We start from the raw sequence: 22,319 nt of genomic DNA, 5'->3' as shown, positions 1-22,319 counted from the left end.
TGATCAACCCCTCCCCCCCCTCCCACCCCACCCCCTACCGCCTAACCTGTTTGCTCCATTCATATTCCAGAATTATATATATTTTAAAAAATAAATTTAGAGTACACAATTCATTTTTTCTAATTAAGGGGCAATTTAGCGTGGCCAATCCACCTAACATGCACATCTTTGAGTTGTGGGGGCGAAACCCACGCAGACACGGGGAGAATGTGCAAACTCCACACGGACAGTGACCCGGAGCCAGGATCGAACCTGGGACCTCGGCGCCGTGAGGCAGCAGTGCTATTCACTGCGCCACTGTGCTGCCCAGAATTATATTTAACATTGATAAGTGGAAGCAGTACTACAGAGTGCCATTCCTCAGCGTTTCAGATCTGTATTATTTGAAAAATAAATTACATAGCTCTTGAAGGTCAGCACAGAATGGTTAAATTGACATGTTTCAAGCTAACATCTCTCAGCCCATTTATCTAGCTGAACCTTTGTACCATTTGGTGCCTTTGCAATTTATGTTACATTCTGTTGCTGTTCAAAATTCAAAGTTTGCATTTTGAAGTGGATTTAAGACAGTGGAAAGGGTTCAAAGAACACACAGCAAACTTTTTTCTGCAACTCAGAATATCTCTCCTCAAAACTGCATGCTGTTCCTAAACGGCTGGAATGACAGAATACATGGAATTATAAATCTGAAAAGTGTGAATTTTAAAATGACTAAATTGCATCAGTCCTCTTTACTTCATTTTTACCCAATAAGAGCACAGCTCAGACTTGAGGAAATCCTGGGCAATTCGATGTGAACCCTCAGAGTTCCACTCTCAGAATATACGCAGATTGAACCACACCACAATATCTGCAAAAATACCTCTTTAACTTGCTGCTCGCAGTGACTGAGTGAGCTTTATCCTGGGTGTACGGGCTAAGAGGAGCAGAGGTTTAATCCTGGTTTATGCATGGTCAGCTGATTTCGGTTGGAGCACCCCTTAAGGTGTGTGTGTGTTGTGGAGGGGGGGCATTACTGGGGTGACAGGAAATAAAGTAAATCAACTGAGCTGTCGTCTCTAATCCCTGGCCGACAGTTGCTGCCAAAAGCGTAACCTATGTGGACATTGGAATTGGATTCGGCTCTGATACTCCCCATGACTCACACTCTGGACCTGGACATATCTAATAGCCACCTGAATAAGACAACAGTGGCCATTCTTACTCAGCAAGTCATATCATAGCAGGGGCAGCACGGTGGCTCAGTGGTTAGCATGGCACCGAGGTCCCAGGTTCGACCCCGACGCCGGGTCAGTGTCCGTGTGGAGTTTGCACATTCTCCCCGTGTCTGCGTGGGTCTCACCCCCACAACCCAAAAAGCTGTGCAGGATAGGTGGATTGGCCACGCTAAATTGCCCCTTAATTGGGAAAAAAAAAATTGGGTACTCTTAATTAATTTTAAAATGTCATTGGAGACATTCAGGGTAAATGGTTCATTGGGGGGATGGGGGGAGAATAAGGACAAAGAATTGTTTCTAACAAAAAGAATGTTGCTTTGGGAAAAAATATATTTGGCTATTTGTAGGAGTTGTTTGGTGGAGAGAAAGAAGAGTGTCAGGATCTTGGTGAGTAATTTCTGTTATGATATTGCTCTTTTAAAAATCTTTTTGAAAATAGCATTGCTGCCTCACGCTGCTGAGGACCTGGGTTCGATCCAGGCTTCAGGTCACTGTCCGTGTGGAGTTTACACATTCTCCCCATGTCTGCGTGGGTTTCGCCCCCACAACCCAAAGAGGTGCAGGGTAGGTGGATTGGCCACGCTAAGTTGCCCTGTATTTGGAATAATTAGATGAAGTAAATAGAATATTTTTGTAAAAGAAATTTCCTATGCAGGCTTAATTCAGTAGATATGTTTAATGGAGTTAAACAATGAGGCTATTGGGGTCATCTGATATTTTCTGAATCATAGAATCATCTTGGAATCCCTACAGTGCAGAAGGAGGCCATTCGACCCTTTGGTCGAAAGAGCATTCTACCCATTACCACTCCCCCGTCCATCCCACCCTATCCCGGTAACCCCATAATATAACCTGCACATCCCTCAATACTAAGGGGAAATTTATCATGGCCAATCCACCTAACCCGCACATCTTTGGACTGTGGGAGGAAACTGGAGCACCCGGAGGAAACCCACGCAGACACGGGGAGAATGTACCCACTGTTACCCAAAGCCGGAATTGAACCTGGATCCCTGATGCTGTGAGGTAGCAGTGCTAACCACTGTGCTGCCGAGTTAAAATCTGAGGGGCTTCGAGGAACTGCGATGCCAGTGGACCTTTATATTCTATTCAACTGTTAACGGTTTCTATTCAAAATCCTGAACATACCAAGGTGTGGCAGTCCTTGCTCCAGACTTCAGCCTGCTCTAAGAGCTTCTCATCGGTCAATCCCCTCCAGATGACCCGAGGACCAACTTCCCCGAAGGGCTTGCCAAAAAAAGAAAAGGAAAGCTTCCGCAGCTGACCTCCAGTCCTCACAAGCGAACAGCACTCGTAATCCATCATGGCCAAGAAGGGACAGTTGTGTGGGTCAGACCAGCCATGGGCAGCCACGCTAAAAATAAAAGCTCACTACAAACAGTTCTTGAAAAAAAAAGCCACATGAGTGCATAATGCTGGGTTCAACTGCGATACCAGCAGGTCAAACAGACACACAGCTTTAAATACACCGTTTGTGCACGAGGAATGTTACTTCAATTAAATCCGAACATGCCTCAGATGGTGATGCGTTCACTTGCATTCAATTAAATCCTAAGGTCATGAAAAACAAAATGAAACTAAACCTACAAAATTGTTAAGAGATGAAGAAAGCCATTCCGTTCATTTTCGTTCATTGCGCCATTTGGTTATTGCCTACATAACTCTACCAAACATCTATTCTTACCTTAATTTCTAAATTTACCTTTAATTAGTTTATATTTGAATTCACCCTTGCTCTGTCACAGTAATGTCCAAAGTTAATCTCATCCTGTCACTGATCACCCTATATGTTTTTTAAGTCATCTCTCAAGTTAACCTCCTTTCCCAGTTTGCAAGACCAGAGATTTCTAGAATGGTTCTCCTGGAATGAAACCATGAAACCTCTGATGCTAGTGATCAGCCTGGGGTCTTTGGAACACTCAACAACAAGACCGCATCAGCTCATTGTTTGAATTGTAATATTGCTAACACTGGCAAAGTACATGCGTGTGGGGCAGCACGGTGGCGTAGTGGTTATGCCAAGATTAATATTAACTTGAATGACTCAGCCTGCCTTTTCTTTATGCCACAAGTGAGCTTTCACAGATGCAGAATTCCTGCTTGCCGCCGTTACCTCAAACAAATGATCATGATCATTCATTCTTGTTTGAACAAATCTGGATAAAGTTTGGCTGATCCTCATTTGGTTCCTTTTGTGCCATTTTCCCCTTCTTTCTAGAAGTGGGCAAACATCTTTGAAACTCCCTTAATGGGAATACATACTGAACTCACAAGGGTAGCCCGGAGTTAAGATGCACATCAACCATTCAGTCCATTCTAGGAACTTCCGGTGACGGCGGGCGGGAGGCAGCCGTACACTGGAGGGCTCCCGCTCAGGAATAAAAATTTTGGAGTTTTAACACCCGGTCCCGGGGACAATGGAGGCTGAAAAAGCTGTAAGAAGGCACAGAGAGAAGAAATGTCTAGGTTTGGGAAAAAAACAGCCGTGAAAAAGAGGGTTAATGAAAGCCCGCCCGTGAGTGGAAAAGTCAGTGCAGGAACTGTAAGGAAAAGCGGAATTTACAGTGCAGAAGGAGGCCATTCGGCCCATCGAGTCTGCACCAGCTCTTGAAAAGAGCACTCTACCCAAGGTCAATACCTCCACCCTATCCCCATAACCCAGTAACCCCACCCAACACTATGGGCAATTTTGGACACTAAGGGCAATTTATCATGGCCAATCCACCTAATCTGCACATCTTTGGACTGTGGGAGGAAACCGGAGCACCCGGAGGAAACCCACGCACACACGGGGAGGATGTGCAGACTCCGCACAGACAGTGACCCAAGCCGGAATCGAACCTGGGACCCTGGAGCTGTGAAGCAATTGTGCTATCCACAATGCTACCGTACTGCCCCAACACGGGAGGCCGCATTGCTCACAGTAGAAGAAATGACCACGGTGATGGCTGTGGAACTTGAAAAACAGTTTACAAAGCACATGGAGGTGATGAGGAAGGAGATGGGGGCAGTATTGAAAGTGCTGGTGGAGGAGGCGATTGCCCCGGTGAGGGCGGCGATATCAAGCGCAGCGGCAGAGGTGCGGGAGCAAGGTGAGATGCTGAAGGAAGTGGAAGAGGCATTATCACAGCACAGTGATCAACTCACCTCGATGGGGAAGGAGTTGCGGAAGGTGATAGAGACCAACAAGGGTCTGCGAGCCAAAATGGAAGGTCTGGAAAACAGATCCAGGCGGCAGAATCCGAGGATTGTGGGTCTGCCCGAAGGGATGGAAGGCCCGAGGCCGACGGAGTATTTTGCCACGATGTTGACAAAGCTATTGGGGGAGGGGAAAGATCCCTCTCGATCCGAACTGGATCGGGCTCATCGGTCGTGGAGGACTATGCCAAAGGCAAGTGAGCAGCCAAGAGTAGTAACTGTGTGTTTCCGTAGGCATAGTGTGAAGGAGAAAGTCCTGTGCTGGGCAAAGCAGAAGCAGGTGGTGCAGTGGGCTGGAGCTGGTATACGCATAAACCAGGATTTTACGGTGGAGCTGGTGAGGAGGTGGGCTGCCTTCAGCCGGGTGAGGAAGGCACTTTACATCAGCAAGGTGCAGTGCGGCATAGTATATCCAGCTAAGTTGAGGGTGACCTACAAATCCAAGGACTTTTATTTTGGGATGGCAGAAGTGGCAGAGGAGTTTGCGAAGGCAGAAGGACTGTGGCAGAATTGAGAAATGGGACTGAGAGCGGGTCGTGTACCGAGGTAGCCTCATGTAACTTTATTTTTTCACTGCATGTTGGTGTATGTACTAAATGAGTCGACGCTGTATATATTTGGCCAAGGGAAGAGTTGGGACTTTCAGTTGCAAGATGGTTCTTTGGGGCTAGGGATGTGTGCTAAAGGGGATTTCTTGGTTTTCCTGGGCAAGGGGGAAGGAGATCCGTGGTGGGGCCTCCACGCTGGCCGGTTTAAGCCGGCCAGTGAAGGGGAGTGAGGTGGGGGGAGGGGCTGCGGCCATCGGAGCCTGGCAAAACAGGTTCCGATGAGTCTAGCAGGGGTGAAAAGTTGGGGGAAGGAATCGAAGTTTGGGGGAGGAGTTTACAAGAGGAAGTGGCGGGGAGGAGTCTGGGAGAGGGGGTGCGGGGGTGTCTACAATTCATGGGTGTCATTCACGGACTCTCGGGATTGAATGGCGTTGACTATTAGGGGGGGGTTGGGGGGTGGACTATATATGTCAATGGTGATCATAGTTGATTCCCGATTCCTTTTTTCCTTTTTATCCACCTTGGGAGGTTTTGTTTTATTTGATGCTTATATTGTCAGGTGGGTCATTGTTTGGGGGTTGGTGGGAGGAGGGGATCGTTGCTGTTGGTAGGGGGATTGACTTTGTATTCGTTACTGTTTACTGTTTGTTGGTGGGGTGTAAATTCTGAGAAAATGTTAAAATGGAGAATAAAAATATATTTTTTTAAAACCATTCAGTCCATTCTAGTTCATTAAAATGGTGGAACAGGTTTGAAGGGCTGAATGGCCTACTCCTGTTCCTATGATTCTGTCGCAGCAGTCACCCAGAAGCTAAAATATTTTGAAAACAAACAGAAAGAGAAAATTTCCAATTATATAGCACATTTAACATCCTCAGCGTTTCCCCAAATTATAGCCAATGGGGTTCTTCTGAATAGAAGCCACTGTTGTAATATAGGCAAAGGCGACAGCAAGTTTGCTCACAGCACGTTCTCACAAACAATAAAGAGAATTGACCAGCTAGTCTCTTTCAGCCAAATAGTCATTCGGGTTCATTTTAGTTTCGGCAGCATTCCGTTTCGTATGTGAACCTGGTTGGAGACTATTGGAAGGAGGTAACTGTGGCGCATGTACCTTGGCCAGTGTTAGTAATACCACAGCTCAAAATGGTTCCTTAGTGAATCACCACTGACGTTGCTGCATTCTTGCAGTGGAGGTGATTCAGAGCAGACGACGATTGATCACTAACGTCAGAAACCTCAGTCAGAAAAGCACTGGGGACACTTGGGCTTCCAAACCAATGTAAGGAGGTTTACTTGAGAGAGTTACCTATCGGCCAAGGCTACAATTTTGAACTGTATTGATGTTATAAAGGTGAGGTGTGGGCAGCATGGTGGCGCAGTGGGTTAGCCCTGTTGCCTCACGGCGCTGAGGTCCCAGGTTCGATCCCGGGCTCTGGGTCACTGTCCCTGTGGAGTTTGCACATTCTCCCCGTGTTTGTGTGGTTTTCGCCACCACAATCCAAAGATGTGCAAGGTAGGTAGATTTGCCATGCTAAATTGCCCCTTAATTGGACAAACTGAATTGGGTACTCTAAATTTATGTTAAAAAAAATAAAGGTGAGGTGTAAACCAGCTCCTGAACACAAGTCAGCTGAAATTGCTGCATGTGCGCACTTTTATTCCACACATAAACAAACCAGCCAATAGCCAATATTTCTAAATTGAAATCCCACTTTTCATTGTGCTGAGGCTCTCGCTGATAGGTTTGTTTTTGGGCAGTAGAGTGAGGGCTTCTGTGGGAAAGGCTGATTTTTAGTGAGAATATATGTATAGCATAGGAGGTAACCATCCTCACACACTGCCACAGGATATTAATAGCAACAGGGGGGTCAACAGGGAAGTAATTTGAAACTGAGTTTGCATTTACAGCTCATTTGCAGTGAGACTCAATCATTTCAATTGAAATGGATTGCACAAGTAATGTCACTATGACTTTGAGTTTATTCCCAATATGTCCCTTTTATTCACTTCTCAGATGTCTGATAATTCCAGGTAGCCACTTGAAGTTCTACGTCCCACCTGTCTGACCAATATTACTACATTGATTTACAGGACTGCTGTTAATATACTCATTCATCATGCTCCATTCAGAGGCCTTTATGGGGCAGACGGAGGTCTTTCAGACCATTATGTATGTGCCGGCTCTTTGCTAGAGCAGTCCAGAACCACCCAGGGGATGTGGGCATTGCTGGCAAGGCCAACATTCATCGCCCATCCATGACCACTAAGTGGCTCACTAGGCCATTGCAGAGGGCAGTTAAAAGAGTCAGCGACACTGCTGTGATTCTGGAGTCACATGTAGGCCAGGCCAAGTAAGGACAGCCGATTTCTTTCCCTAAAGGACATGAATGAACCAGATGTGTTTTTACAACAGTCAATGATAGTTTTTGTGGCCACCGTTACTGAGATGAACTTCCAATTCCAGATTTTTAATTAATTGAATTTAAATTCTACCAGCTGCCATGTCCCCGGAGCATCTGCCTGGGTTTCTGGATTACTAAGCACATTACCTCATCATAGCCATGCATGTTTATTTACTTTAAATATGTATCCAATATTCCTTTTTTTTTAAAAGAGCAATGTTCTCTGACTCAAACCATTCATTGTGTCAGAGTGATCCTTGCAACATAACCTCATTCTCTTAATGACAGATTTAAAATCATGAGGCCGCAGCAGGATTCAGGTGGAGTGAGGCCCCGTTTACTTTCCAGGAATCAGGGGCGAGATTCTCCGACCCCCCAGCTGGTCGGAGAATGGCCGTTGGCCGCCGTGAATTCCGCCCCCGCCGCCCGCCGAAGTCTCCGAAGGGAGAAAAGTCGGCGGGGCGTCAATGGCGCCGCACACCCCGGAGAATGGCACGGGTGGGCGTGAGGCAATGGATTTTGGGGCTGCCGATATTCTCCCGTCCGGATGGGCCGAAGTCCCGCCGACGTGATGACGGGTCACGTCGGCGTAAATCAAACCACCTTTTAATCGGCGTCAACCTGTGCTCAAGGTTCACGCCGACCAGCGTGGAGGTGGGTGACGGCCTGGGGGGTTGGCCGCTGGAGAGGCGATGGCGTGGCCGCAGTCTGAATGTGTGGGGGAGAGGTGTGTGTAGGGTTTTGTATGTGTGTGTGAGGCGGGGGGTGGGGGGGGGGGGGTGGTTAGAGTGGGCTGGCTCCGGGGGAGTGCCGGGAGGGGGGTGAGTGCCGGGGAGGAGGATGGGGTCCGTGCCGGGGAGGGGGATGGGGTCCGTGCCGGGGAGGGGGATGGGGTCCGTGCCGGGGAGGGGGATGGGGTCCGTGCCGGGGAGGAGGATGGGGTCCGTGCCGGGGAGGAGGATGGGGTCCGTGCCGGGGAGGGGGATGGGGTCCGTGCCGGGGAGGAGGATGGGGTCCGTGCCGGGGAGGAGGATGGGGTCCGTGCCGGGGAGGAGGATGGGGTCCGTGCCGGGGAGGGGGATGGGGTCCGTGCCGGGGAGGGGGATGGGGTCCGTGCCGGGGAGGAGGATGGGGTCCGTGCCGGGGAGGAGGATGGGGTCCGTGCCGGGGAGGGGGATGGGGTCCGTGCCGGGGAGGGGGATGGGGTCCGTGCCGGGGAGGAGGATGGGGTCCGTGCCGGGGAGGGGGATGGGGTCCGTGCCGGGGAGGGGAATGGGGTCCGTGCCGGAGAGGGGGATGGGGTCCGTGCCGGGGAGGAGGATGGGGTCCGTGCCGGGGAGGAGGATGGGGTCCGTGCCGGGGAGGGGGATGGGGTCCGTGCCGGGGAGGGGGATGGGGTCCGTGCCGGGGAGGAGGATGGGGTCCATGCCGGGGAGGGGGATGGGGTCCGTGCCGGGGAGGAGGATGGGGTCTGTGCCGGGGAGGGGGATGGGGTCCGTGCTGGGAGGAGGATGGGGTCCGTGCCGGGGAGGGACGTGGGACGGGGGGGGGGGGGGGGGGGGGGGGGGGGGGTGGGGGGTGGGGGGGGGGGGGGGCAAGTGAGTTGGTCCACCTGGCCAGGTGCCAGCCTCCAACAGTCGGACCCATGCGATCCATGTCACCTGGCTGGGGGGAGGAGGGGGTATCGGCAATGATGACATGCTGTCGTTCCCCCCCCCACCCCCCCCAGGCCGTCATGTTTTCCGATCAGCCAGCGATGTTGGCCGCCATGGCGGCAGCCGCTAATGTCCATGTTGCCCTGGATGAGGAGGAGGAGGAGGAGCGTGCCAGAGAGGCGGCGCAGGCTGCCGCAGAGGGGCAGGCGGCAGCCGACCAGGCTGGAGGGACACCTGACCGACAGGACGAGGAGGGGGAGGAGGACGTCGCAGCCCCACGGCAACGGAGGCACCCTAGGGCGCCCCGTGTGTACCGGCCCCGGCAGTCATACCAGGACCTCACGGACCGAGAATGCAGGAGGAGACTCCGGATGAGCCGGGAAATCGTGGCACACATCTGCCACCTGCTGGCGCACCTGTCACCGCGTGGCACTGGCGGGGACACCCTCTCCCCGTGTCCGTCAAGGGTACGGTGGCCCTGAACTTTTATGCAACGGGGTCATTCCAGGCACCGAATGGGGACCTGTCCGGCATATCGCAGACATCGGTGCACCGGTGCATCCGGGCAGTGACAGATGCCCTATATGCCATGGCGCACCGCTACATCCGCTTCCCCGTGGACTGGGCCAGCCAAGATGCCCGGGCCGTGGGCTTCTCTGCCGTGGCCGGGTTCCCCATGGTCCAGGGCGCGATCGATGGGATGCACGTCGCGGTGCGGCCACCTGCAGATAACAGGGCCGTGTTCACCAATAGGAAGGGGACCTATTCGATGAACATACAGGTGGTCTGCGACCACCGCATGATGATCCTGCACGCCTGCACCCGTTACCCGGGCAGTGTACACGACTCATACGTATTGTCGCGGTCATACATCACCGGCATGTACGAGGGATGCCATCCGCGGCTGAGGGGCTGGTTGCTGGGCGACAGGGGCTACCCATTGCGATCATGGCTGATGACGCCTATACGGAGGCCACGCAATGAGGCGGAGAACCGCTACAATGATGCCCATGTAGCGACAAGGGAAGTGATAGAGAGGTGCTTTGGTGTGTTGAAGATGTGTTTCAGGTGCCTGGACCTCTCTGGGGGCGCCCTCCAGTATCGGTCAGATAGGGTCGGCCGCATCATTGTGGTGTGCTGCGTCCTGCACAATATAGCCCAGCAGAGGGGCGATGTGCCGCAGGCAGAGGAGGGCGGAGTGGAGGAGCAGCAGGAAGAGGCGCAGTCCTCCCCAGATGAGGGGGATGGGGGCAATGGTCAGGGCAGACGGGCTAGACACAGGCGGGTGGCTGTCCACCGTTACCAGCTGGCCCAGCGGGCACGGGACAGGCTGATAGCCGCCCGCTTCACTGACTAGATGGGCGTGGGAATCGGGTAGTATGGCCACAGACCGCACACCATGGCAACAGCCGACCACCCACACCCCCCACACATCCACTCACCCAGCACCCTCCCCCCCCCCTCCCCAACCCCACCCACCCCACCCGCATGCACACCACCCCCCCATTGCCGATCTACCTGCAGCACAACGGCCGGGCTCACACAGTTGCCGGTGGACGCGTGTCTATTGCAGGCCATGGAGGATGATGACAACCCGCCCTGCGATGAGCTCCTGGCTCCATATCGTTGGACTATGTCTGACCCATGGCCACAGTACCACCATCCACCCGGACCATCCCTGCATGCGGCTGTGACACTGCAACGCATGGTCCCGTCCTCTGCCCGGGTGGATGTTGATGGCGGCCCAGGGGGAAGGGGGCAGACTCACCTGGGGCTGAGGTAAGACCACTCCTCACACACACACTTGCGCTCAACGTACATGACACCCCCGCATGCTTTGGACATAGCACAAAGGCAGCTTCTGTAGGTGTAACATTGACTTTAATAACGAAAGGAGTTCATGCACGTGCCCTAGCCCCTAAAACTCATCTGTGCCCTGCACCCATGCCAACTTACTCAGTGTCTAATTGTTTGGCCTTACGGACCCTATGACTATGTCTACGTGGTTCCCCAGACGGTACAGCAGAACTGGAGGTAGACTCCTGTGATTCCTGCCCTCTGACATGGGATCCCTTTGGCGGCCGTTTCCTGGGGCGTCCTGGCCTAGATGGGCCAGGCTGCGGCCCGGGCGACTGGGATGGCGAACTGCCAGCCTGTCCTGCCCGTTGCCCACCCAATGCACCTGGGACGGAAGGGGGGGGGGGGGGGGAGTCCGAGGTGTCGCGGTGTTCCGGGACCTCCCCTCCCGGGGGTCCCGGGACGGACCACAGCACCTCCTCCTCCCTCGGGGTGCCCGATGGCCCCCAGGCCTCTACATGGGTGGGGGATGCGAACGGACTGGCCATCCGACGCCCCCCCGACATCTGGCGCTGCCAGTCCTGGAGGCCCGTGCTGGTATCGACAGGGGTCTGCAGGTTTGCAGCCATGGAGCTCAGGGGATTGGCAAACCCTGCCTGTGACTGTGCGACGCCGGCTCGCACATGGGCAATGGCGCCGATGCCCTCAGCGATGGCCTGCAGAGACTGGGCCATGGACTGCAGAGACTGGGCCATGGCCTGCTGAGACTGGGCCATGGCGTTGAGCGTCTCTGCCATATGCCGCTGGCTCATGGCCTCCTGTGAGAGGGCAGCCATATCCTGGGCCACAGACGCCGCCTGCACGGAAAGCCCCAGGCCTCGCAAACCGTTCCCCATGTCTGACACCGTCGCACCCATTGCCTCCACCGCGGACGCCACCCATGCGGTGTCGGCCTGGGTGGCACGTATGACCGGCACCACTCCCAGCTCCTGGATGCGGGTGGACTCCTCCACCTGCGACTGCAGCCGCCGCAAGCCGGCCGTCACCCTCTTCGCTCGTCTCTGGTTCGGTGGTTGCATCGGACCTATGGGTGGGTGTGGTAACTCCAGGAACCCGGGATCCATCTGGGCGAGGGTCCGGGTCTCTCCATCTCCAGTGGTCTCCAAGGGGCATCCTGCGGGCGTCGCATGCCAGAGGGTCCGGGTCTCTCCGTCCCCCGTGGTCTCCGAGGGGCATCAGGCGGGCGGTCTGCATCTGCGGGGATGGGTGCCTCGACGTTTGCTCCTGCGATACACAATGAAGCATGCATGGTTAGACACGCACGCAGTGATCAGGTGATATGGGGGAAGGGGATATAGGGGAGGGGGGATATGGGGGAGGGGGATATGGGGGAGGGGGGATATGGGGACGGGCTGTCGGTGGCTCACTTGCTGGTGGGCCCCCGACCTCTGCATCAGCAACCTCCCGGTCCTCAGGTCCGGCAGCCAGTTCCAGGGCCCTTCCCTCATGTTCGGTCAGTGGCCTCTCAACAGCGGGGCCTCCTCCAGTCCTCACATGCTCCCTGGTGTTGTGTGCGCGTTTCTCCTGTGGTGGTGGGGGGGGTGGGGGGGGGGGGGGGGTGGGGGGGGCAGGGGTAAAAGGCAACAGTGTTAGACAGGTATATGAATGCACGCCATCGGTTGCGCGTGTATTGCAGAGGTTAAGGTTAGGGCTGGATTCACTTGGGGAAATGGGGGAAGGCGGATATGGGGGAGGGGGATATGGGGGATATGGGGAGGGGGGATATGGGGGAGGGGGGATATGGGGGAGGGGGGATATGGGGAGGGGGGATATGGGGGATATGGGGGAGGGGGGATATGGGGGATATGGATATCGGGCAGGAGGGGGGGGGGCTCACCTGGCTGCTCTGACGAGGTCGTTCACCTTCTTGTGGCGCTGGGTGCCTGTCCATGGTGTCAGGGCCACAGCGGTGACGGCCTCTGCCACCTCCCTCCACAGACGCCGGCTGTTGCGTGGGGCAACTCTGCGGCCGTGCCCGGGATACAGGGCCTCCCTCCTCTGCTCCACTGCGTCCAGGAGCGCCTCCACATCCCGTGACTCGAACCTCGGGGCTGAGCGGCGGCCAGCCATCCGGTCGGGTGTTCTGGTCGGGTGGGGGGAGCAGCGCGTCCTTAATGAGCCGTCACGCCGTGCGGCGTGTATGACGCCGCACGGCGTGAACCACGTGAGCCCGCGCGGATAGCATCACGTCGCTGCTAGCCCATTCCGGGCCGGAGACTTTGCAACGTTTTTGGCGGCGTGATGCAGGTGGGATTTGCGTCGTTTTTGCTGCCGGTCGGCGGACTTTGCGCCGATAACGGAGAATTTCGCCCCTGATCTGTTTGGAGCCTGAGTTTGATCCAGATTGGTCAAGAGCTCATGAAATATGCGGTTTTATGAAATGGACATTGGATTCAGAGTACAAAGCTAGCATCGGTTTGGAATACTAAATGAGGTAATGAGGTAACGACGGAAGCCAACAAACTATCTCCCGTCCAGAAGACAAAGAGGATGTCAGAGATTCAACTTGCACCAGACAGCAGGTTTGATAGTTCTGTTAATTATGGGACAGAGGGGATCCTGCTGGGCTGAAGCCGATAGCCTGCTGGTTGAGACGGATTAACCATGACTACTATTCAGACCACCACTTGAGTGTAGACAGATCCATGCAGGGTCAGACAAGGCACAAAAAAAGTCGCTGCATAATCAAACACCTAGCAATGGTGAAAAGAAGAGCCTCCTAAATTCAAATTCATTAGCACATGAAAACAGAATAATTGAGCCCCATCTCCACCCTAGCCTCAAGAGAAAGCTATTCCAGCAGATGACTGCCACTGTATCACACTTTTGGAATGAGCGCAGTGCAGTTTTTTTCCCCCGAAACACTGGCCTCAACTTGTCGGGGATGGTGCCCCCGACCTCCGACTGGGCACTAACAAAGCCACCTCCAAGTGTTGGCCTTAAGGCACTTTCACATTGCAGTTTGGTACAATCCTGGCCCTGTGAAAGCAATGACAATCAGATTTAAATGTTTCATTCTCCTCTTTTGTGTATGTGAGGTCGGGCACTTGTCTTGCGTAGACGAGTGTATTGACGAGGAGACAGCTCTGATGGTAGAACAGGGAGCCATGCGAAAGTTCACACATTTGAGAAGAAAATTCCAGGGTGGGATTGGACTCAGCTGTATTGGCACTCATGGGTCAGGAAGAGTGGCTACATGGACAAGGCAACAGCGTAAATCCAGATAAAACAAATGCTTGATGGTATTCACACTTCCAGTAGAAACAGAATCATGGAGACAATTTTGCTTCATTCTAAATATTATACTTTGCAGTTATTCAATAGGGAGCTGTAAAAATGTTAAATATTTTGGGCGCTGTCTCTGACCATGTTTGGGGTAAATGGGGATGGATGAAGCAGGAGATATCATAGTTAGTGAAATATCAATACCCTTTAGAAATTACAGCATGTGTCATGTAAAAGGATCAAAATGGATGCCTTGCTGCTAAAATTAACGCAAAAGGGTTAACGTGCCACCTTCTCTCATCTTCTCCTTCCTCCGCTGTCACCAAACAAAAGCTAAACAAAACGATTTGAGGAAAAGAGGACACTTGATGAAGTAACTGAGACAGCTTTATCCTGCCTTTCTCCTCTGTTTGTTGCTCACTGGCTGCTCAAGAAGAAATTCATACTAGTTGGTGTTCACACAAGCTATTCAAGCGAAGTTTAAAAAGTTGTGAATTAAAGACACATTGACTGTTTGTTCACATTCCTATTCTCCTCCCACCTCACCCCCCCCCAAAAAAAAATACACAAAATCAAATAAGTATTTGTCAACCTTCAAAGGTCAATCTCTGCAGGCCACCTCTGCATTGGTGAACCTCGTCTTTTAACAGTTCCAATCTCCTGGAAACAAACGCTAACCACAAACAATGGGCCTGTAAGCCCGAAACAATAAAGCAGAGCTGCCATCATGAACGATTTGCAGCCAGCATAAATATTTACCAGATATTGTGTGTGTTGCTTGTTTAGAGTTAATCTACCAATACATAAAAGCAACAGTTTCTGCACACGTGTGCACATGATTTCTGCAGGTTTCAGCAGTATCTTGGGAACGTTCATCTGCAGTGGACTATTGGGACGGTGCTTCAAGTGAAAACATGCTGACATTAAAAGAATGGAAAGGTCAGTGTGGGTAAACTACTTCATCTCCTTTCCCTTTCTCGCAGCTTGGCAACATACTTTAGAAACCTTTGCTCTGTAATTCAGACGTGTGCACAGAAGAGGTCTATATCTCCAGTACTTTGTATCGCAAGAAAAGGGAACAGCAATTCATACCGATCACTGTTTCGATACATAATTAGTTTTGGAGTGGGAGAACATAGGATTAGATACATGGGGCGAAATTCTCCCGAAACGGCGCGATGTCCACCGACTGGCGCCCAAAACGGCGCCAATCAGATGGGCATCGCGCCGCCCCAAAGGTGCGGAATGTTCCGCATCTTTGGGGGCCGAGCCCCAACATTGAGGGGGCTAGGCCGGCGCCGGAGGAATTTCCGCCCCGCCAGCTGGTGGAAACGGCTTTTGTTGCCCCGCCAGCTGGCCCGGAAATGGCATCTCCGGGCGGCGCATGCGCGGGAGCGTCAGCGGCCGCTGACAGTTTCCCACGCATGCGCAGTGGAGGGAGTCTCTTCCGCCTCCGCCATGGTGGAGACCGTGGCGGAGGCGGAAGGGAAAGAGTGCCCCCACGGCACAGGCCCGCCCGCGGATCGGTGGGCCCCGATCGTGGGCCAGGCCACCGTGGGGGCACCCCCGGGGCTAGATCGCCCCGCGCCCCCCCCCAGGACCCCGGAGCCCGCCCACGCCACCTTGTCCCGCCGTTCAAAAGGTGGTTTAATCCAGGCCGGCGGGACAGGCAATTTATTGGCGGGACTTCGGCCCATCCGGGCCGGAGAATTGAGCGGGGGGGCCCGCCAACCGGCGCGGCCCGATTCCCGCCCCCGCCGAGTATCCGGTGCTGGAGGCTCCGGCAACCGGCGGGGGCGGGATTCACGGCAGCCCCTGGCGATTCTCCAGCCCGGCGGGGGGTCGGAGAATGACGCCCCTGGTCCTTATCCATGACCAATTTCCAAACTTTCCTATGGCACCAAGTGGAGGTGCAGTTTTGAGCCCAGGTTCTTCCAGAAAGGGAGGAAAACTGACTGAGGAGTGACCCTGATTATTGCTACTACTCACTTCACAGTTTTGGAAAGGCCTTGCTGAAGGTCGAGGAGTTTGATTGTGTGTCAGTTACATAGGATTCTTCCTTAGGAGTGAGAACTTGGTCATATAATCTGGGCAATAGTCTGCAAACTCCAAACGGACAGAGTCCCAGAGCCATGATCGAATCCGGGACCTCGGCACCGTGAGGCAGCAAGCTAACCACTGCGCTACCGTGCTGCGCTTCGTTGCAGAGATGTTGAGAGGGCAGCACGGTGGTACAGTGGTTAACATTGCTGCCTCACAACGCCAGGGACCGGGGTTCAATTCCTGCCTTGGGTGACTGTCTCTGAAGAGTTTGCACTTTCTCCCCATATCGCTGTGGGTTTCCTCCGGGTGCTCCGGTTTCCTCCCATAGCCCAAAGATGTGCAAGTTAGGTGGCTTGGTCATGGTAAATTGCCCTTTAGTGTCTAAAGGTTAGGTTCTGGGGTTACAGGGATAGGGTGGGGAGTGGGCTCAGGTAGGGTGGTCTTTCGGAGGGTTGGTGCAGACTCAGTGGGCCGTATGGCCTTAAGTTAAAAAGTTGCACGAATTTTAACAAATGCATTCTAGCTCTGCAAAGTAAGTTGATTAAAATAATTATTTTACAGACCCACTTTTAGAAATTCACTTTCAAGCACCTTTGCTTAGACTGCCTCAATATTTCAGAAATAAAAATGTTTTTAGAAAAGGCACTAAGGGAGACAGTTGGCCAACAATAAGTTTCAGCCTCTTACAAACAAAAACATTATTTTTTTAACAAAGCCCAAGTTAGGATCATTGACCGAGGAGGGTGATTTTGAAGATTAATTGTAGGTGGTGAGTGTAATCTCAATGCACAGGCTTCATCCCATTCGCTTAGTGATGTGTGTTAGCCCACTGTTCCCTTGCTCTCCCAAGAAACAAAATGCCACTTTTACCATTTACTGACCTGTAGGCATGTCAGAATCAGCAAAGGTGAGAAGGTCAGCTGCACAAACCAAACAGCATCTATTGTTCCACTTTGCTTTGAATAAGAAAAGATGCTACCTGTATTTACCTCAGGAGATTTTGAATTTAGATGCTATTAGCAACAGCTAATGAGCAATTTTCTAAGCAAAGTAAAACTACCTAAAAATAATTGAAAACTAATAATGCTTGAAAGGGTGGTAGAGGCGGGAACCCTGACAACATTTAAGAAGTATTTAGAAGAGCACTGGAATGCCATTGCGTACAAGTGCTGGAAAATGGGATTAGAGTAGATAGGTGCCTGATGGCCAGCGCAGACATAATGGGCTAACGGGCCTCTTTTCGTGCTGTAAAAACTCTAGTCACCATATTGACCTAACTCCCGAAGGAACCTTCTAGGAGGACCCTGTCAAGTGGCTTTTGATCTTCTGAGATTAGCCAGTGAGTGACAACAAACTAGACGAGCAGAAGAGAACATTGCAACAAAGTCCAATCATGCCGTTACTGACTGTTCCAACAAGGACACTTCTAACAGAAGTCACTAGATCAGGGGTGGCCAAACCGCAGCTCATGAGCTGCACACGGTTCATGGAAAAATATTCCCATCTCTGTTTTTAATGAAAAGATTTGTGGTGAAGTGATCCAAACCTCCAATCACATTTGGATTAATGCTTGTCGCTCACATACATGTACTGAGTGAAATTCAAACCCCACCAATCCTGTGCCAAAATCCCAGCTAATTGTGAGACCTTCTGGCCTTTTATTCCATTTAATTAAACTTTAGGTCTGAACTTGATTGGACAGTGCTATGGCAGATTTGATGCCAGTGCATGGCAATGCCTCGTGATTGGAGTTGTACTTTTCTGTTGGTTGCTACTGGTGATTGATTGGTGCAGCTGTGACTTAGAGTATCCAGAACGAAATGGTCACGGTGAGATGGCTATTCAATCTGGGTGGTGGGAAACGGGAAGAGGTGGGAGGAAAACGAGACAAGCAGACTGAGAAAGACAGATAGAGAGGGGCAGTCACAGAGAGAGTGAGACAGACGAACAGACAGGCCGAGAGACAGGCAGAAGTATGAATGCTTTGACTGATTTGCTCAAAGTTTGGTTTTGAAATCTCCCAGATTGCTTTCTTTGGCCACCGAAAGATTGAAGTCAATTCCAGTAGACTTCCAGCCGTTCCAAGATGGAGACTCACAAGGCTCCCCCGGCCTATAGCTGTGATTAGTCCTAATAACTGTAAGTATCATCTAAAATAGAACAATTAATTCAGATTTAGAAACTGGTGTATGTACTTTATGGTTGTTGAATAGAAAACGTAAAGATAATAATATCTTAAATCAACAGCAATAAAATGTGTCTGTATTACCCCATGTCTCTGCACGGGTCTCACCCCCACAACCCAAAGATATGCAGGGTAGGTGGATTGGCCATGCCAATTGCCCCTTAATTGGAAAAAAATAATTGAGTGCACTAAATTTAAAAAATAATAAAAAAGAAAAAGAAATGTGTCTGTAAAGGTTGACCATGCGCTGTGGCTCTCGAACGTCTGAAGTTTATGGTGTGAAGCTCTAAGGTTCAAAACGTTTAGCCATCTCTGCACTAGATCATGGCATTTTACAACACAGGTCATTATGCCAAACAGGTCTCTGTCAGTTTAAATGCTCCATGGGAGTTTCCTCACAGCTCACTTCATCTCACTCCTACACCCAGACTGGGAACACTGGTAAATGCTCCCTTCCTTAAGGCAGGGGCACTCCTACTACGACCCTGGCAGAGATCATCTAACTTAGTAAAGGAACATTTCTACTTTATATACGTTAACTACTCATTGAATAAACTCATGGGACCATTGGGACCATTATTATTTTTTTAAATTTAGTGTATCCAATTAATTTTTTCCAATTAAGGGGCAATTTAGCGTGGCCAATCCACCTACCCGGCACACCTTTTGGTTGTGGGGGCGAAACCCATGCAAACACGGGGAGAATGTGCAAATTCCACACGGACAGTGACCCAGAGCCGGGATCGAACCTGGGACCTCGGCACCGTGAGGCAACTGTGCTAACCACTTGCGCCACCGTGCTGCCCTCATTGGGACCATTATGCAGCAGGAGGATTCAATTCTGAATTCTGTTGTCAGGCTATATGAGGGGCCATCCCCTGGTTTTTATATCAGGCACTGGCCAAGTAGTTGTCCTCGAAGTGGATCTCATTTACATTTGTGCTCACTTGGAACCAGCTTATATAAGGAGAAAAGGTGGCCTTATTCAGTTCCAATATATGAACTCCATTCAGTGTTGTGAATAAGGTAATCAAGCTGCTGATATAGGATAGCGCTTTTTAAACATAAATGAACACCGCTCCATTTCTGCCTCCCGAGTCAGATGAGTAAACTGACATTTTTCACTTTACTGATCTCACGAAAGGATCAATGAGCAGGAGCAACAACTTAAAACAACTTAGATTTATATAGCACTTTAACACAGTGAAACATCCCAAGGCGCTTCACAGGGGTATGATAAGACAAAATATAGCACTGAGCCACATGAGGAGATATTAGGTCAGATGACCAAAAGCTTGGTCAAATCGCTGGGAGCTGGCGTGAATCCCACCCCCGCCGCATCTTGAATTCACCGCCACTAGAGATTTGGCGGGGATGGGAATCGCGCCGCGCCGGTCGATTCTCCGGCCCGCGATGGGCCGAAATCCCGCCGCTGTCAACCCTCTCCCGCCGGCGTGGATAAAACCACCTTTTGAACGGTGGGACAAGGCGGCGCGGGCGGGCTCCGGGGTCCTTGGGTGGGGGGGCGCGGGGCGATGTGGCCCCGGGGGGTGCCACCGGGGCCTGGCCTGGCCCGCGACCGGGGCCCACCGATCCGCGGGCGGGCCTGTGCCGTGATGGCACTCTTTTTCTTCCACCTTCGCCATGGTCTTCACTATGGCGGAGGCGGAAGAGACCCCCTACCCTGCGCATGCGCGAGGATGACGTCAGCAGCCGCTGGCGCTCCTGCGCATGCGTTGCCCGGCGAAGACCTTTCGGCGTTGGCTGGCGTGGCGCCAAAGGCCTTTCCCGCCAACCGGCGGAGCAGAAACCACTCTGGCGCGGGCCTAGCCCATCAAGGTGAGGGCTTGGCCCCTAAAGGTGCGGAGACTTCCGCACCTTTGGGGTAGCCCGACGCCGGAGTGGCTCCCGCCACTCCATTACGGCGGAACCCCCCGCCCCGCCGGGTAGGGGAGAATCCTGCCCCTTGTCACCAATAGTGACGCAAATATAGTTTGGCTGCACAAGAGTAACTCAAAGAATTAGAGTAGTGCAGATATATCAGAGTTGTGCGGTTCATAGAATAGAATCAGAGGATCTCTACAGTGCAGGAGGTCATTCGGCCCATCGAGTCTCCACCGATCTTCGAATGAGCACTCTATCCATATCCACCACTCCCTATTCCCATAACTCCATAATGTAATGTGGACACTACGGGGCAATTTTGCATGGCCAATCCACCTAACCTGTACATCTTTGGTCTGTGGGAGGAAACCGGAGCACCCGGAGGAAACCCACACAGGGGAGAATGCACAAGCTCCCCACAGACAGTGACCCAAGGCTGGAATTAACCCGGGTCCCTGGTGCTGTGAGGCAGCAGTGCTAAACACTGAGCCACCATGCTTTTACCACTGCACAGCCATGTCCTTACCCTCATTCTTTGACATGGATGGCCAGAACTTTACTGTGCCAAGGCGCACCAGGTGTTCACTCATTCCTTTGGGGCATACCTCTTTTAGCTTGCAGGGGCCTCGAAGAAGTGCCTGCTGCTCGACGACCTGGTTACCATAGCAACAATTCAGCCAGAGGGTTCCACATTGGGGGGTGGGATGTGAGAAATCAGCCTAAATTTATCGATGCCTTATGTATCAGGATCATCTTATAACAAATAAATATTTTTATTTGGATTGACTTTCAATTTTCTTTCTACTCCAAATCTCCAGAGTGCGTTAACTTGCCTAGAAAGGAGGATCTGCAGGCAAAATGGCAGCACAGATCAAGAGGCCAGCCTGATGGTAAGAAAAAGTTTTAAATGTTTAAATGAAGGTAAAAATACTAAAATGACCTCCGGATAAATTTACAGACTTCCATTAATAGGTGCACTCTTTCTGGGTATATGAAGCCTCTCTCCAGTGTTGCATCCTTCACTGCCTAGCTATCTAATTTCTAACAGTGAGTGAGGGTAATTGTAATGAATGCCTCATTTTTTAGTTTGTATGGAGACTTGTTCTATTGAATATTTCACCATTTTTAACTGTTTGATACCTCAGTTCTCACTATTATAGTATGTACTAGCGAATCTCTCTTTAACAACATATTTCTCATTCTCAAGGTTCCCCAAGGACATGCAAGTCAACCTATTATTGTCAATCCATGAAATGGGACCATCTCCCAGCTTTATGGTGGAGATTACAGAGTTAGGGAGGGACAAGGCCATGGGAGGGATCTGAAAACCACAGAGAATTTTTAAAACTAACATGTTGCTTGACAAGGAGCCAATGTAGGGCAGCGAACACAGGGCTGAATGTTGGCCTAGTCTCAGCATTGATGGTGGTATAAGCACTAGGTTAGAGAGGGAATATTGGGCCAGAATTCCTGCCCTTGGTCATAACCCACTTGAAGGCTGGAATAGGAATGGGCTTAAACATAACGCTTCCTGTGGTGGAATAGCTTTCTGATGTCTCTCATGTAAATACTGACATCTGAGGCAAAGATGAGGGGGGGAAACGTGAGAATAGTCAGATTGAAAGGGGAAGAGAGAAATTTGCTGGGGATAAAACAACCAAAGCAAATTTTACCTAGCTTCACATAGCTAGGTGAACCAATGTTCATTGAGGGATAAGGAACACCGGCAAGAAAATTGACTTAAGATGAAGACAAGGCCTGATCTGACTGAACAGCAGAGTATGCCTCTGGGGCCGAATGGCCTACCCCTGTTCCTAATGTTACAATATTACAGTGACTCACAAATCCTCTTCGTTTCATGGAAATAAATTTAAAAAGGCATGGACTAAATTGAGGATCATTTCCTACACTTACATAAGCCAACTAATTTCTGGTAAACAATTTACTAAAATCTGAATCAACATTGTGGAAAGTTGTCAGATTTCAATGATTACAGCAGTTCCAGTTAAACCAAAGTTACTACATAACAAAAATTTTGACTAATCTAATAAAAACCACACATACCCACAAAACACTGGCAA

The 22,319-nt window shown here is 51.4% G+C and overlaps 1 protein-coding gene across 10 annotated transcripts in view; it reads right to left on the bottom strand.

Moving 5' to 3' along the window:
• The window catches only part of LOC140410991 (PR domain zinc finger protein 1-like), a 121,190-nt gene that overhangs the window by 86,070 nt on the left and 12,801 nt on the right, over nucleotides 1-22,319 (bottom strand). The window lies entirely within an intron of this gene.

Source organism: Scyliorhinus torazame, chromosome 4 (genome assembly GCF_047496885.1).
Source record: "Scyliorhinus torazame isolate Kashiwa2021f chromosome 4, sScyTor2.1, whole genome shotgun sequence".
In the NCBI taxonomy this organism is placed as follows: Eukaryota; Metazoa; Chordata; class Chondrichthyes; order Carcharhiniformes; family Scyliorhinidae; genus Scyliorhinus; species Scyliorhinus torazame.
The sequence above is the reverse complement of the archived record's forward strand: the minus strand, read 5'-3'. Positions and strand labels throughout refer to the sequence as shown.